We start from the raw sequence: 6,000 nt of genomic DNA, 5'->3' as shown, positions 1-6,000 counted from the left end.
TTGAAGGCGGGTTCGCTTGGCAGAAGGGTCAATGGAGCGAGGGACAGGAAAGCGCAGGCGCGAGTTAAGCGCCTATTGGGCACTTGACGGCCGCTCCACGCGGGCTGCGAATGGGGTCTGGAGGCGCCCTAGCCTCTGAGGCCGAGTCTCTGGCGCCGAGCTCTGATCGGCCGGAAATGCCTTGCTGTCCTGGGGCGGGGTTCTCGGTGTACGAAAGCTGTAAGCCCTTGGACCCGGCGGCTGCTGTTGACTGCGCGGAGCAGTCCACTGGTTCGGACTGTGCAGAAACTGGAGTCGTCCACAGTGGCGGCCCAAACCTGCAAACATCGTCTAACAATTTAAAAAAAAATTTCCTACTAGTAGCTATACGTGTAGGCAGCTCCTCTGTGTCTTTTCCTGTACGAGTGTTGCTAGTGTTGTAGACATGAGTGTTATGTGGCTTGAAATACAGTTAAATTTTTTCCTTGGAGGTCTTAGGAGGACTCTAGAGGAATAGAAGCCTAGTGTCTGTTCTTTTTGTTGTTGTTGTTAAGACTCATCAATAAAGTTTGAGCCCGCACTTTCAATATGTGAATAATAATTTGCAAGTCACATACATGTATATTATAAAATAGAGACAAAAATAGAAATATTGAAAGACTCTAAATACTAAATATAATCAGAAATTCCGATATTGTCTTCCTGCAGGCAACCCCACTGCGGAAATCACTGCTTTGTTTAACAACCAGAACTGTTCAGTGATTCTCATACAGAAGTTTTCCTAAGCAGGAAAAGCTCTTTCTATGGGTGAGTTGTTTCATTCCTTTAATGTTTTAGAGTGTAAGCTTAAAACAGCAGAGATTTTTGTGTTTTATTACTTTATCTCCAAAGCCGTAACGTCAATAAATATTTAATCAACACAAATTTCTGTGAATGTTTCCTTCATTTTTTTGTATCAAACATCTACCATCCTTCAAGATTCAAGTCAAATAACCTGAATGGGGACTTGAAATGTGTCAATTTTATTTCCTTAGCACTTTGATCATTCACTTATAGTCAGCACCTAACTATGTACGTTTTTCATTATCTTTTTTTCTACTCCTTTGTGTCAGTCTCACCCTGTGGTCAAACACACACACACACACACACACACACTCTCTCTCTCTCTCTCTCTCTCTCTCTCTCTCTCTCAAGTTAATGAGCTCTTTAATTATAATGGTTATGGCTTTGTCATTTGTACTCTCGTGCCAGAAGTGCAGTAGAGTACAAATTCATTAGTGAATGCTCAGCAAATGATTGTTTACTGATTGAATAAATTCCTGCGTTGATGGAGATAAATAAAAGACACATTGAAGTTAAAACAACACACTGGTTAGTTAAATATTGATATGTGTTTACGTATTGCTCATTGTAGATAAGAATACAGTGTAACTGATAACTATGGTATTCTGAGTTCTAACAGTATTAGGTATCATGAACAATTGTGTGAGCTTCAAGGTCAGTTTAATGTTAGAAGACAGACTAATGCAATTAATATAATTAACCATATTAGAAGACTGAAGGAGAAAAATCCTATCAGTATAGTTCTAAAAACGGTTAGGCCAGATGATAAGAACACCACCTTGTAACACCAACGTGAAGAATTCGGATCTTGTCAAAGGCTTGGATCCCCATACTGGCCAGCGCCAAAAAACAATAGAGGTGTAAAAAGGTTTTGATAGAATTCAGCATTCATTTATTCATAAGAAGAACTCTTAGGCACTAGAAATAAAAGGGGATTTCCTTAACCTGATAGAATATCTGAAAGAAACAGCACACCCAATGATGAAACACTGAAAGTATTTCCTATTAAGTTGGGTACAAGACAGGGATGGTGGGTACTCCCACTTCAATACAGCATTGCACTAAACATTCGGGTAGCCCAAAAAGGCCTGAATGTTGGGAAAAAAAGTTATAGAATGTGATAATTTAAAGATTATTTATAAAAATTATATATAAAAAATGAAAACCTAATACAAATTGTTGGAATTAATGAGAGTTTAGCGAGGTTACTGGATTGTTAAAAAGTTTAATGAAAGCAATTGCATTTCAGTACATTAGCAACAAAAAGAAAATGGAATTTAAAAATTTGCCATATAAAATATAATCAAGAATTGTAAAGTACATGGGAATAAATCTGACAAAGTATGTTTCCCTGCAGGAAAAGACTGGCATGCTGAAATGTAGAAATTTAGGAAAGTTTAATGAACAATCACTTACTAAGGTATGGTAAGAATCATAAGCAACCCAGAGAGAAAATGAAATACTAACCATAGATCTGAATGAGCCACTGAAATGGAGCAGGTATGTGTACCTGAATTCACAGAGACAGCTGTGGCTGTAGGAGAAGGCTACTGTACAAGAGCTCTACCTGTCAGTAGAGGAACACAGCTGCTGCTGACAGTTGTCAGCCAGCAGTGGAGTAGAAGTCAGGGAATGAATAGCAACTTAGATTTCCTGCCCATGCTCCCCATTGGTCAGACCTATTCAGAGGCCAGAAGGCAAGGGAGCCCTTTGATGGAATCCATAAATGTTGACTTTCTAGGACATGAACCATGGTGCAGAAGGAAGGAGAGGGGTTCTGGTCAAGTAAATGGAGAATAGGCAGCATAATGTTTAAGACCTATATGGAGAAGAACACATTTTGTTGAAAGGCATTAAAGAATACAAATATACATGAAAAATGTTCATGATATAGTATGTTCACGGATTGGAAAATTCAATACTGGAAAAATGTCAGTGCTCTTCTGTTAGAGGCTGAATTGTGTCCCCTCCCTCCAAATTCATATGTTGCATTCCTTACCCCCACAATCTCAGAAAGCGACTTTATTTGGAGATAGAGCCTTTAAAGAGATAAGTAAGGTAAAATGAGTTCATATGGATGGGCCCTAATCCAATCTGACAGTTGTCCTTATGAGAAGAGGAGATTAGGACACAGACAACCCACAGAATACACAGACCAAAAAATGACCAGATGAGGATACAATGAAGAGNCCAGAAAGTTAAGAAATTCTATTGCAAAATAACATAGAGTTGAAATGGCAAGTCAGAGCAGGAAAAAATATTTGCAACACATATAACTGACAACACAGTAGTACGAGAATATGTACAGAACTCCTACAAATAATTAAGAAGACAGACAATCCAATAGAAAGATAGGGAAAGATGATCAAACTCAGCAATAGTCAAAACAGCATAAATTAAAACCTCCATGAAGTATCATTTCACATTTACCATCAGCAGAAATTTAAAAGTCACATAATTCTTGGTGTTGGCAAGGATGTGAAGCCAGGGTATGGTAAGATTGTAAATTATAACTATTTCAGAAAAATAATATGGCAATATCTAGTACTGTTAATGACATACACAGCAACTTCTTTCAGATTCAATGCAGTTCCAAACAAAAGCTCCAATTGTTTTTAAATAAAACTTTTTATGCTGATGTTAATAGTTATATAGAAAAGCAAGAGGCCAAGAGTAGCTAAGACACTCCAGAAGAAGAAAAACAGGGGGAGAGGACTTCTCTAACTCGGTATCAAGCATATTTTGAAGTTATAATAGACATTTGGCAATGGCAGACAGGGATAAACAAATAGAAAAAGGAACAGAATAAATAACCCATATATTTAGAAGTCTAGTTAATGACAAAGCTACACTGTAGATCAGTGGGAAAAGAATAATATTAATAAACAGTACTGGGCAAACAGGTTATCCACTTGAAAATGAGTGAAACTGGATGCCTACTTCAAACCATACATCCTAGGTGAAATATGAAATATTTCATAATTTGAAAGTCAAAAGTATAAAATATGTAGAAGATGCAAAAGGAGAATGATTTCAAGTAAAGAAATGTCTCACTAAGTTCAAAGTGTGCAAACCATTAAAAAAATTTGTTAAGTTTAAGTTTAACTACCAGAAAGTTAAGAAATTCTATTGCAAAATAACATAGAGTTGAAATGGCAAGTCAGAGCAGCAAAAAATATTTGCAACACATATAACTGACAACACAGTAGTACGAGAATATGTACAGAACTCCTACAAATAATTAAGAAGACAGACAATCCGATAGAAAGATAGGGAAAGATGATCAAACTCAGCAATAGTCAAAACAGCATAAATTAAAACCTACATGAAGTGTCATTTCACATTTACCATCAGCAGAAATTTAAAAGTCACATAATTCTTGGTGTTGGCAAGGATGTGAAGCCGGGGTATGGTAAGATTGTAAATTACAACTATTTCAGAAAAATAATATGGCAATATCTAGTACTGTTAATGACATACACAGAAATTAACTCCTGGATATATACCCTACAGAAACCTTTCCACATAGTATAAAGAGATGTAAAGAATATTCATGGCAGGATTGTTTGGAATAGCCCAAAATTAGAAGAACAAAAATATCCATCCGTAATAGAATAGAATACAGATGCTCCTGAACTTACAGTGGAGTTACATCTCAATAAACTCATGCTAAATTGAAAATATCTTAAGTGGAGAGTGTGCTTTTGACTTAATGATATTTTCAATTTACCATGGGTTTGTTGAGATGTAACCCCATCATTAGTCAAAGAACGTAATAAATGCTTATGCATAATAAATGCTTTGCACCATAGTAAAGTTGAATAATCACAAGTTGAACTATCCTAAGTCAGGGACCACCTGTATAAACTCTGGAATACTCATACAATGAGATAAGTCACAGAAACAAAAATTCAACATGAATGAATCCCAGAACAATGATGTTGACAATACATACGGATGTTTCATTTTTATAAAGTTAAAAACTGTGCAAATGAAAGCATAAACCATCTAGGGATATAAATATATGTGATAAAACTATTAAAAAAACAAGGAATAATAAATAGGATTAAAGATTGAGAGGCAGAGAATGGAAGAGGCACATGGAGCTTCAAATTTTATAATTTTTTTTCTTAAAATTGATGGTGTACACTCAGGTGTTTGTTACAATGTGTCTTTTTTTATATCCTACATATGTAGTTTTATAAATATCCTTTAATTTTTTCTTAATATTTGTTGTAGGTAGAATTCTAAGATAGCCCTCAAAATTCCAGCCCCCTGGTGTACATGTCCTATACGTGCCCTGTTCCCTCTGAGTGTGGACAGAAGATGTAAATATGATGAGATAGTCGCTGCTTTGAGTTGCATTATAAGTTACTTCTATGAGCCTTATATAAGGCTCCATTTTAGAAGACCAAAGAGAGAGATTCTTCTGCTTGCCATGAAAAAGCAAACTACTACGTTGTAGACAGAGGGCAACATAGCAAGGTCCTGAGAGTAGCTGCTAGGAGCTGAGAGCATTCCCTAGTTGATAGTCAGCAAGAAAACTGGGATTTTAGTGTATAACCATAAGGAAATGTATTCTGCCAACAACCTGAGGGAGCTTGGAGGTGGATATTTCTCTAGTTCAGCCTCCAGATGAGGACACAGCTGGCCAGAACCTTGATTTCAGCCTTGTAAGACCCTGAGCAAAAGTCCCAGCTAAAACGTGCTAGATTCTTGACACATAAAAACTGTGGGATAACACATTTGAGGTGTTTTCAGTGGTTAATTTCCTGGTAATTTGTTACATCATGAGAGAAAACTAACACAGTATTTAATGAAACAAAAAGAAACCCAATTGTAACCAAATATTTGTGAAAATCCAAATATTTAATGTATTGATTTTTTTTTCAGCAGACTAACCATTCTTTAGCTAGCCATCACAGTAAAAACATGGTAAGATAAACGAGCTTTAAAGTCTGTGAAAGTAAAATTTTTATTTCTTATGTCAAACCAAAACAACATGAGAAACAACTGAGATTGATAAATACAAGAATAAAGCATAGTAGGCATTGTATGAGATAAATACTTAAAAACAAGACTTTAATAAGTTAGTGTTGCAGATTGATGGTATATAGTGTATTGACCTAAAAAAAGAAAGTGATGCCGAATATGTGAAGTAGAGTTTATTTGGACCAG

The sequence above is a fragment of the Galeopterus variegatus genome, unplaced genomic scaffold (genome assembly GCF_000696425.1).
Source record: "Galeopterus variegatus unplaced genomic scaffold, G_variegatus-3.0.2 Scaffold5652, whole genome shotgun sequence".
Lineage (NCBI taxonomy): Eukaryota > Metazoa > Chordata > Mammalia > Dermoptera > Cynocephalidae > Galeopterus > Galeopterus variegatus.
The sequence above is the reverse complement of the archived record's forward strand: the minus strand, read 5'-3'. Positions refer to the sequence as shown.